We start from the raw sequence: 12,393 nt of genomic DNA on the forward strand, positions 1-12,393 counted from the left end.
GATACCTGATGGACCCGGACACGCTCCACACCATCCTTTATTCGGCAGGCAAGCGGAAAAACCTCCCAATTGTTACTCAAGTGGTTTTCCGAGTGTGGCGGGGAGCCCTTCGCCGCATGGGTTGGTGGAATGTCTTGACGCAAGAAACGCCCCTTTGGCACAATGGACGTCTGCCGGCACTTGCGGCTCTCCAGGGGTTCCGGGGCTGGGATGACATAGGCATCTCGACACTGGGCCACGTTATGCAAGGCACGACCCTTAAATCGTTTCAGGCTCTGCGGGATGAATACGATATGCCGCAGACCCAATTTTATAAATACCTACAATTCCGCCACGCTCTGTCCCCCTCGCTGTTAGGACTGGACAAACTGCCCGAATTTAGTCCCGTGGAAGCCAAGGTCTTTATGGGGGAACTGGGGGACAAGAAAATCTCCAATATATATCAGACTCTGGTCACGCACTGCTCTGCCTCACTAGATAAGCTACGCAAGGCATGGGAGGAAGATATTGGTGCCTTAGACGAGGATGACTGGAGGGAGGCCTTAGAGGCGCCACGAGGGGCGGCTGTTGCGGTGCGACTGAGATTTATTCAGTTTAAATATTTGCATCGTGCGTACTACACCAGAGAACGGCTGTGGCGAGCTGGCCTGATTGCTTCCCCTGAGTGTCTGAGATGTGGTAGCACGGTTGGAACGTTCTTACATACAGTGTGGTCATGTGTGCGGCTGACGCGGTTCTGGTCGGGTGTGTGGGACTGCCTGTCTGAGGTGCTGGGCTGGGACCTCCCCCGCTCCCCTAAACTGGGTCTCCTTCACGTAATGGAACAAGTGGGAGGGAATATCTACAAACGCCATCTGCTACTCCTGGGCCTTACAGTAGCCAAACGGGATGTGGCTCGTGCCTGGAAAGACCCCCGGGCTCCTGTGCTGGAGGTGTGGAAGAGAGGGTTGGACTTTACAATGGGGCTGGAACGTCCGGTCTTTGAGGCCAGGGGGTGCCCCCGAAAGCACTTTAAAATATGGCAGCGCTGGGCTGAATATAGAGGGCTATGGCTGGAACCGCCAGTGCTGCGGGACGCCGATGTGGACCACTTACCGATTGATTCTGGGTGAAGGGGCCAACACACTGATTGCGACTCCAAGAACTAATACTTTGAATCATACGAACACTGTGCCGGGGGGGGGGGGATCCGGGAGGGGAGGGCCAGGGTGGGAGTAGGGAGGGGGGAGTTGGTGGGGATCCTTTCCTTTGAAAATGTTGATTGCACTGCTGTTGTCTATTGATTACCTGCTTGTTCATTGGACCCCTGATCCATAGGGGACGGTGACCTGATTATATGCTATTTCAACGAAATAAAATCTGTTATGAAAAAAAAAGACGCAATAAAACATCTATAAAAAACCCTCAGCTAAGGTCCTAGTAAATGACTGTCTTACATTTAAAATAAAGATAAAGAGAGGCACAAGACCAGGGTGCCCTCTTTCTTCGGTACTTTTTAACTTTTATATAGAGCCCCTAGTGGGTCTCTTAAGGGAAGAAGAGGGGATACTACCATTTGAACACCAAAGCTGGGTAAAAAAGTAGCATCATATGTGGATGGTTTAATGGTATTTACTAGTGACAGAGCTGTCTCTCCCCCCAAAATAGAAGCTATTATAGACCAGTTCGGGAAAGTCTCAGGATATCTGGTGAATCAAACTAAATCTGAAATCCTTGAGTGGAATACCAACTGGTGAAAGAAAAAATAAAATATGTGGGTTATAGACCTCATAAAGGATATAGAGGGAATAGCTAGCATGAACTTTGACAACGTTCATAAAGAGGCAAGGAAGCTCGTTAAAGCATGGGGAGGTCTGAAGCTGTCTTTTATTGGGAAATCAAACCTAATTAACATGAATGTATTACTGAAGTTTACTTATCCGTTTAGCTCTATTCCATTGGATTTCAAGATTGAGCAGATGAAAAAACTACAAGGTGAGTTAAGTAGTTTCATCTGGGCTGCTAAAGGGGTAAGGATTGGCTGGAAGAAATTGAGGAGTAAGGCACAGGAAGGAATAGCAAGCCCTGACATCCTCGAATATTGCAGAGCCTTCCAATTAAAAAATATCAGGAAGTTACTGGTCAGCTGGGAGTCATGGCCGGTGTATATGATAGCCTTAGTCAATTCAGCAGGAAAACACTTTCTCTACAAATTTCGTCATCCCAAATATTTCAAGAAAATTAAGTTAAAGACTTTAAGGTCTGTCGCAAAAATCTGGTATGAATAAGAAAAATCTTACAAATCCCATATTACAGCAAGTTTGTGCCAATCTGGGACTCCCCAGGAACACCGTAATGTCTGAAGACCAAGTTAGCAATCCCCCTGAGGGAAGGAAACATCAGTAATTGGGGACAGCTAATAGAACACAACTTGATCATAGCCTGGGAGACCCTTAACGAAAAGATCCAGGGGGCACTACAAGATTCAAATACTACCAACTCACTAGTTTGTTAAGACACCAAATGGAAGATCAAACAGGGGATGATAACATTGAGCAAAAGCTACTAAACAAAGACCTTTAAAAAATAAATATTATACTGGTATTGGGCCCTTATACAAGCTGGCAAAAGCGAATACAAAGCTCCGAGTGCGATCTGGGGGAAAGCCCTGCCGGAGCTAGATATCCTCCATCAGTGGCAAGCATCAATGGCAACTTGTTGGCGTGTAGTAAAATCCGCACCCCTGAGAGAAACCCACTGGTTTACTGCTGATAGATCATACTGGACACCAAAAAGACTGACTAAGATCAACAGCCATAAGGTAAAATGCTGCCCCAAATGTGGGGAGGAAAAAGCAGACGACCTGCATATGTTCCGGTACTGTGCACTGTTGGAGGAATTCTGGAGACAGTTGGGTAAGACACTATCCAAGCTGTTGGAACAGCTTGTGGATGTAAGCTTGGAAACAGTTATTTTTTAGATTAATCAACATAACCCTAACTACCCTAAACTGAGTAAAGATCAGGAAAATATTTTTTTTGTGTTAATATTGCTAGCCTGAAGAGAGATGTATCAAATGGGTGAAAGATGGACTACCAACACATAGTGAATGCCTGGTCTCCATACAAAGGGTGTATAAGCTGGACAAAAAAGGGAAAATTAGTAAAAGGTCTAGATTCTGGAATATTTGGGAACATTACAATCAAACGAACCGCATACTGTCCAATGATTAAGGCAATGGCAATGAAGATTTCAAGCTGGGTCTTGAATTGAGTAGTCAAAATGACTAGCTCCCTCCATCACCAATCTTGCGCCTGGAAGTGGACAAAAAAGGGCCCCGACGGATAGAGCAATGGTCAATCTCCATGCATATAATGTAATCACCCAGGAGATCCACCTTAATGGGAACAGATGGGTTAAGGGGCCCCTGACTCCTCCAACTCCTTAAAATTTGCTCGATTGAGGACAAAAAATAAAATCTCCAATTTGGAGCTGACATCTTTACCTCATTAACGAAGCAATTGTTTCCACTAGTCTTAGCTTAACACCTTAGGAGCTCGTAAACAAACCTCCCCAGTGCTGCGCTGTCCATTATCCAGTGCTGAACTGGACGTCCAGCGGTCGCACGCAGCACTGGGGAGGTAGTGCCCGTGACGACCGTTGGCCGACGGCAGCACCTAAAGGGTTAAGGATTCTCTTGCTGATTTGAAATGGCAAGAAGATGAGGGAGCTTAACAGCAGGGCTCGGCAATGAAGTCAAATCACTGGCCTTGACTTGACCAAACTGAGCGCCCTCCCCTAGTATCCATTCCAGCACCTGTTGCTTTCCCGTTAATACCGAAATATGGGGCCCAGATCCCTCTATGATTACAGAGAAAATTAGAGATTTGATCATGTTGGACCGAAGATGTTTTTTCTGCACCAATCTTGCAACTGAACTTCATCAGCAATACGGGTACTGCATCCAGTGCATCACCTTAAAGACTACACCCAAAAGGGTGTAATGGTAATTGCTGAGCCGCACAGACCGCTTAGTCACTAAAGATCACTTGGGTGTCAAATGAGACAGATTCATCCTGCAAATCGGTAATAAAGCACAATTGCTACCTTATGGACTGTTGTTGGAGAAAACAGAAATTGAAACATGCCACCAAAAAGAGAAAATAGATATTACTTTCCTTGGCAGTAGGTTGTAATGTTAAATGAGCTTGAGAAACTACATGTTTCTCTTTCACGACACAAGTCTAAAATGCTGACATCATGTGATTTGTAGAGCTAATCCACTGACTCGGTTTGGAGCCCTTGCTGATAGCGTCCCATGGTGTGAGAGTTCAACCTCCACACCATGGAGTACTTGATCATGGCATAGCACCCTTTCCCCAGCAGCTAGCAAGGGGGGTGCCCTTAGTCACTCTGTGAGCATGAGTGGTATTTTGCCTGCCAAGGGAATGCATTTCTGGTATCCTTGTTCCTTCTGGTAGTGTCTTCCATTGAGTGGGATACTCTGGTGGAAATTTATGTGGGTGGGAGGGCTCTCCTAACCACAGGATGAGATGAGGCAACCTAACCTGGGTACGTCATCATCTAGTGCCCTCAATGAGAGTTGCTCAGGACCAGCCTCTTTGTCCCAGAATAATCGTTCTCCGTCTCTGCACAAGACAGCAGCATTGGGCAGAACCGTGCAGCAGAAACCAGGACAACTTGATAGAGTGAAAGGCTGCTTTATCAGCTGCTTTGATAGCTAAATGTCTTACTCCAATAAAGCATATTAAAAAAAACACGCAACTAATGCGTTTAAGCAACCTATCCCCCACCACCCTTAAACTACCTTCCAACTTCAAAACGAACCAACCTAACAATTGGCACCATACTCTTTCTATTCCAATCACTGTCCTTCCACACCTTTACCCAGCATTGCTTCCATGTGCCAGCATACCGTCTGCAGGGCCTCAACCTGCCAGGCTTAGTTCTCGGGCACAGTAATTCAACACGATAGCTGTACTGTTAGGTTTTTTAACTAATCTCTCCCTGATCTCTAGTAGGCAGCATTCATTCCCTAAAAAGGAAAGTTAGATACCATCCTATTTCAAAACCAAAAAATCCTGATCAGTAATACCACCTTGTGAAATCGCACCAATACCCCTACCTGCACAGAAACAGTGCATTTCCCTGTTCACTTTGTATCTGGCCTTTTCAACTGCCATATGCTGCACTTCTTCTCGCTAAGCTCTTTGAGATACTAGCACTTTTCGCATCGCGCGCTTCTTAACCGCATGCGCGCGGCGTGTTTTCCTGCTGTGCGCTGAGAATTGCGGAATCCCGCGGTTCATGACGAGCTCAGCTCGTCATGAGCATACGAGAGGTGTACCTCATGACGAGCTGAGCTGGTCATCAGCGTGGAAGGGGTTAAATAAGGCGCTGACACAAGTGATCTTTGGGCACGTCTTTATTCATTTGTGGCTGCCCTTTTTCAAGAAGTGCGCGCTCACGCCACCTCTTCACCTTCCTTTCCTGCCATGCCTGACCCGGAAGGTCGGGACCTGGCCAGGAATGGCGACACGACAGCACTGTCCAGAAAATGTGCCCGACCACACTCTACCTACAGTTTTCAAATGCTCTTTATAAGTCCCAGACCTTACTACTGAACCACGTTGTTTTTCCTAGATAAACTAACAGCACATTAGAACAGGGCCTCATACTCCAAAACCAGGGCAAAATCTGGCACCACTTCTACCCCACCATTCAATCATAAAATCATTCACCCAAAAACTAAAGACTTTCCCGAATTGTCTCTGGTGTGTTTGTTTAGCTGTCCATCTGATGAAGGAATGTCCAATAATCCACACTGAAAATACAAGCAAGCACAACCCCCACAACACAACTTAGAAAACAAAGAAAAAGTGTTATATACTGCTTTAAACACACTTTCTAGCTGCCAAATATAACAAATACAACAGTCAAATGACCACTGCCCTAACCTTCTGATGTAGATCAAGAAAAAACACAAACCTGTCTGCTTCAAATGTCACCCCAATGCTAAAAGATTGAGTACCAAAGTTGTGCATCTCCACACCCACTTTCACCAACACTTTCCTCATGACAGCTAGACTTTGAGAAGTTACTAGTTTCCTCGCATTCAAATGACAAAATACCAGAGCTCCTTTAGCTCCTCCGGTTTCTGTGAACTCTTTCCATGCTTCAACCAGACACCTCAAACCCCCTATGTGTTTTTAGGACCATTCTCCCTGCCTTGAATACCTGATCTGTTTTGGATTTTCTCAGCCATAATTACAATTTCCCGTCAACAAATTTGACATCGTGCACTCCTTTACTTCCCCTTTTTGGGTTTCAAGCAATTCATAAATCCTAAAAGCTCCACACAATAGCTTGAAAACATTTATTAACAACAGTTCAAAGCGAAAAAATAAGCTCCCAGTAGCCCTTTTAACAACATCACCACATGGTGCATAATTTTGGATACCCTCACTGTGTTCAGTCTACCTTTTTCTTTAGCCCACCTTGCAACATCCTTCTACCCAGCTTGCAGCTGAGGGCACAAAACCCCAGAAGAATTTGCCATACAAGGCTTTAACCGTTTTCTTGCAATCTTCATAGCTGAAATGCCCTTATCTGTGTTACTCCATTTGCAACGAATCACAACTTCCCTTCTGGCCTCAATGTTTGAAGTACCTTGACCTCTACAACATGCACCGTCTGCCAAAAACTCAACCCATGCATTTTTATATGCTTTTCTCATTCTGTCCGCAAGTGACTTCTCCACTAGTCTTAGTTTTCTGCGTATCTGCTCCAGGTGTCAGTCCACGTAATGTCTGCAATTTTGAATAAGAAAAAGCATCCGTTATCTAGGCTAGATATGTGCTTGTTGTGAACAATAAACATCAGGCAGCCTAGCATGAAATATTGTAATAGTTTCAACAATTATCCTTATTATCCTTCACTTTCTGGCCATTGAAAGGTGCCGCCACTATCTCCTTGTCTACACTGAAAGTCCGTTCTGTTGACCAATGTTCTTCCACATAAGGAAAGTGCCACCAACCAAGGAAAAATCAAGTCACGCATTGCTCCTACCTTTTTTACGCCAACCCTCTGGCAAAACTTCTGAATCCCACCTCCCAGCCCTGAACAGACCAAAGCATTGGTTCCTGCTGTTCTAGAAAAAACCTGAATGTGCAATTCAAAGTTTTGGTTCAAGGACTACATTGTCACACCCTTTAAATATTTTATAAATATCAACTAAGTCGCCGGGGGGTAAGATAAGCCCGGTACACGTAATAAAACTTGATAAGCTTGAAGCAAGCATTCCTAGACACCCTCCTAGAAGCTGAATCAGGCAAAGGCATCCTCCTCCCGGTGGAGATAGAGATGTATCAGATCCAATTGCGCACCCTTTAGCAGAGCTCTCTATAACAGTGTGATCGCCTTCAACTGCCCCAACACGAGTAAGAGCTGATAAAGGCACGCGTGTTCTGGCAGTTCTGCAACTCCGCGTACCCACCATTTGCCCAACTCCTGTACAAGGGATATGTAAAGCAAACAGTGCCCCATAGGGAGGTCTTATATCTCTTGTAGTTCCGAGAAGGGGCAAACCTCGCCACGCACAAATAAATCACCCAGGATAGTGATCCCCACCGACATACAACTGTAAAGCCCTGACAATTCCCCAGGTCGCCCCCAACACAGCGCAGTCTGAAACTGGAGTTTGCACTCGTACAGTAATTTAGTGAGAGTCCTCTGAAGTGCCCTAGTCCAGATGAAGAGCGACGTTCTAATCAGAACATTCCTTGTGTGCACAGTCAAGTTGGGCTCAGGCCTCATCAAAATATTAAGCAATAGGTCTTTGGAGGGAAGCCGCACTCGCAAGCACCCACCCCATCCTACAAATAGGCCTGTAACTGGGCCACTCACTGGAATTGCACTGCCAGATTTTAAAGCTTGAGGTCACGGGCAGCCAGGCCACCCTCTTTTGTCAGTAAGTGCAATATCTGAAGTGCCATGTGGCATAGCGAAGTGCCCTAATATAGTGTTGGAGACTATCCAAATCTTGAATAAAGTGCTACATAAAGTGAGGGCCACAACCAAATTTAGGAGCTATGGAAGCACCACCTTTTAGACTGGATGAGTCTGCAACCCTTGTCATTTCCTCGAATGGAGTAGATGAAAGATTTGGCCCAGTTTACCTCCAAACCCGAATGAAGACTGAAATCCGTCAAAGTAGCCACAGCTCCCCATGAGATCGCAGTCATCCCCTCTCATGTACAGGAGCTTATCATGTGCGTGCAAGGAAATGTAGAGACAATCATTAGAAAGTAAAAAACTCCAATAATGAATCCCATAACAGACTGTCCGAGCAAATGTCTCAAAGGCCAGGGCAAAGAGCGGAGATGAGGGGCATCCTTGTCTGGTGCCAAGCTCCACCGCACATGCCTTGGATATCACCGAACCACAGCCAATAGGCTAGTATGTAAAAGTTTGGTCCATTCGACGACTATAATGAGCTCTTAAAGCAAAGTTACAAGCTCTTCAGTCTTGTTCTTGGGTATTCCTTCCTCCATCTTTGTGTCCAGCTCAGTGCCTAGAAAAACCAACTTCGTACTGGGCCCCTCGGTCTTTTCAGATGCTAGTGCATGCCCAAGTCGTCCACCATATCTTTAAACTTCAGCGCAACATCACGTCATTCAGAATCTTTTCTACTAAGAAAATCAAGATAATGTACAACCAATTCCTGTCCTGATTTTGCAATGAAACTCCATTGTAAAAAGATGCTGAAAGCTTCAAACAATGTGCACAAAATTGCACAAGAAATTGACAAAACTTTGCCCACAAATTCCTTGAAACTGAAAAATTGACCGCAGAGCATACTTTATATTGCATTTAGCTAACTCTGCTCATACAAAACATTTTCTCACCAATTCAGTTGCTACATCATTGGATTTAAACCACACTGCTGTGTCCCCTTTAGCTCTGAAGTAGTTGACTGACATGTATTCCGGCAATGGTGAGTGATGTTTCATTCTGAATTCACCTTCAGTTTTCTTCAGTACAACCCCTAAAAGTGAAACCATAAGGTCTGGCAATGATCAAATGAACCTGTCATCCTTCCTTCTGCTACCTCTTTCTACAGCTTCTCCCTTAGTCTGTGGTATTTCTTTTGCTGATCTCAAATTGTCTGCAAATCACCTATACCTGTGACCTTAGTAGCATCGGCAGAAACCTTTAAACTCTCTCTACAACATCACCACACCCTCTCTATTATGGTAAAAAGCTAACCAGTCTTCTAATTTATCTATGTCAATAAGTGTAAAGGCCTTTATTAGTAGGTCGTTGTAGCAGTGCTCTGCTCCTTCCTTGGTCTACCTGAACAGTTCCTGATGTTTTCCCTAAACACTGTATGGCTGCATGCTTCCCACCACACTAGCCCACAAATGTATATCTGCATAGGTTTTTTGCAGTAGTTAAAACCCTAACAAGCTCCGGAGTTAATTCCATGCCCTCTTCCCCATGCTCCCATCCCCCAAGGGTGGAGTGCCCCAGAAAGAGCTGGTACCATACGGGAAGGCCGCCAACTGTGTGCAATGCTGGTGGTGGTCACATGGGAAACCTCCTTTACATCCCAAGTTTGTTATCCACCTCTTTCCAAGGTTTATCAGGTCTCAACACCAATCTGGCTGAAATTCCTCATCGTAATGTAACTATGCCATACCACCAAAATTCACCTGTTCTTTCCTCATGGTGTCTAAGTATTCAAAAATGGAAAGGGATCTATGTGGAAACTTTTCGCAATAGACACACATCTATTAAAAAGGCGTGTATGCCCCTGTGTCAATATTCGTTGGTACTCTGCCTGTACGCTAGCTCCAACGTCTTATTTAGATCTCTTTTGCCTGTGTCTTTCTATGCAGGAGTTTGTATACATCTATGAACTCCCCTTTCCATATTTCTTCTTTTGTTGCCAGTACTAAATGCACTCCCTAGGACACTGCCAAACCCATTTAGGGCAACTCCTAATGTGCATCTCTTGATTCTTTATTCTTCCCTTTCAATACTTTTTCTTCTGATACCACTTACCAATGTTTTTTGTCTCTTTTCTTTTCAGGATCTGATCCCTTCTCTTCTTTACCACCCTTTGAGCAAGTCTTTTTATTACCACTTCAACATCCATGCCCACTCCTTTCTCATATAATGCATCTGCTTTGCCCCCTGTTTTTAGTTTGTTTACTCCTCCATTCCCACCAGCCAGGATTACCTGATGACAGTCAAGAACGAGTTAGAGGGCAACAGAACATATTAGATAACTTTACACAGTTCTACTCCAATTTGTACTCTTCCGCTGCTGTTGACTCAACGGAGGATCTCCAGACCTACCTAGATTCTATTGAGTTATTGTGGCTGGGTGGAGCCCACAGGACATACCTGGATGTCCCCTATACCACTGTTGACATCATCCAAGTAATCAATAGTTTACCTGCCGATAAAGCCCCGACACAGACGGCATAACCAATGCTTTCTATAAATGCTATGCAGATGTGCCTGCCCCCACCCATTATCGGTATACAAGGAAGCTCTGGAACCCAGGGTGCTCCCACCAACTATGAGAAGCGATCATGCGATCATTGTTAAAACCCGGTAAGCCCCCAAACGAGCGGGACTCACATCTGCCCCTCTCATTGATAAATGTGGATACCAAAATGTATGCTAAACTGCCGACCAATAGGCTACAGCCTCTGCTTCCATTGATAGATCGCCCAGACCAATTTGGATTTATCCCCTGAAGATCTATGGTGCATAACCTCCACACATTCTTTGCCGTCTTGCATTATTTGGACTCAAACACACAGGCACCGGCGGCATAACTTGATACCACTAAGGCCTTTGACTCTCTGGAGTGGTCTTGTTTATCTACCATCCTGGCTAGGTTAGGACTAAGCTCTACATTTATCAAATAAATTCAAGTATTATACACTGCACCCAATGGCCAGACTCTGTTTAAACAGGTTGATTCCAGATCACCCGAGGGACGCTGCAGGGCCCCTTGCTTTTTGCCATCGCTATGGAGCCACTGGCTGCCAGGTTCAGGCAGCATCACACAGTTAGGGGGCTGGGGTTTTCCTCGAGAGGGCTAATTATTTCACTCTACGCCGTTGATATCACTTCACACATAAACAACCAGAGGGACAACTTACACCTAATACTCCAGGAGATTCTGAAATTTGGGGGCTGTCCAAATCAGTTGGGCCAAATCTGTCTTCATCCCATTCATGGATGACACTGCACCGTTTACTGCAGAATTTCCATTTAAATGGGCAGATGGCCTGGTACGTTACTTGGGGATCTGGCAGAGTCCGAATGTGCAGGAGCTGTGGAGGATGAATTATGGTCAAGCTGTAGCCTGGCAAGAGGGGAAAATTGGAACCCGGTCGAAACTTCAGCTCTCCCTTGCTGGTAGAATAGCGATAGCAAAAATGATATTACCTAAATTCATATATTTGTTCATCAATCTCATTCTCACTCAAGTGTTTTTTAAAACAATGCCCTCTTTCATGATTTCGCTAATTTGGGCTGGGAAACTAGCCCGGGTATTATGGGAGCTTCTCACGCTCCCTCTGGCTCTAGGTGGACTCGGCACAGCGGACATTTCGCTATACGCCTACTGCACTTGAGCTCAATTTCTACACTATTGCTTACACCCTACCCCTTTTTAGCCTCATGTAGCAGTTGAGACTGACTGGGCGGCACCTGTTACCCTTTCAGTTGCTCTTTATCAGCCATATAGACGCCCAATAAACAAAGTAAATACGATAGAGACATGGCCCTGGGTGTGGAAGGGACTGTGTAACAGAGGACAGCTGGAACTGTTATATGCTCCGGTCATATAATCCTCAAATCCCTACACTAAAGGACAGGGGCTCAGTGGAGCTCTTGCGACAGCTAGGCATGAGTACATTTGCGGACCTCTGCCCAGACAATAGCTTTCGTGCCCAACCTACATCACCGGAGGGTACTGCAACACGGTTCTCTTTGATATTCCTGTACCACCGCAATCGAGCGACATGCCGCCAGCTGCATAACACCTTTCCCAATCCTCCACCCGCATTATAAGCCCTTGAACACATAATAGTTGCATCATCGCTGCGTAAGCTCATAACGAGGCTTTATAACATAATGCAGGGCTCCACACAGGTGGTTATATCAAAAGCATTGCATGTTTAGAATATAGAGCTACACCTCAGCTCACAGATGAACAATGGGCGTTCTGTTGCGGTCAGTTGCAGATGCTGTCTCCCAATAAGAGCTACATTTAATTCACTTTGTTTCTGCATAATTTTTATAGAATGCCTACCCAGCTTTATCGCATGGGACTCCGGCCGGATGACAGTTGTTGATGGAGTCTCATTC

The sequence above is a fragment of the Lissotriton helveticus genome, chromosome 6, assembly GCF_964261635.1.
Source record: "Lissotriton helveticus chromosome 6, aLisHel1.1, whole genome shotgun sequence".
Classification (NCBI taxonomy): Eukaryota; Metazoa; Chordata; class Amphibia; order Caudata; family Salamandridae; genus Lissotriton; species Lissotriton helveticus.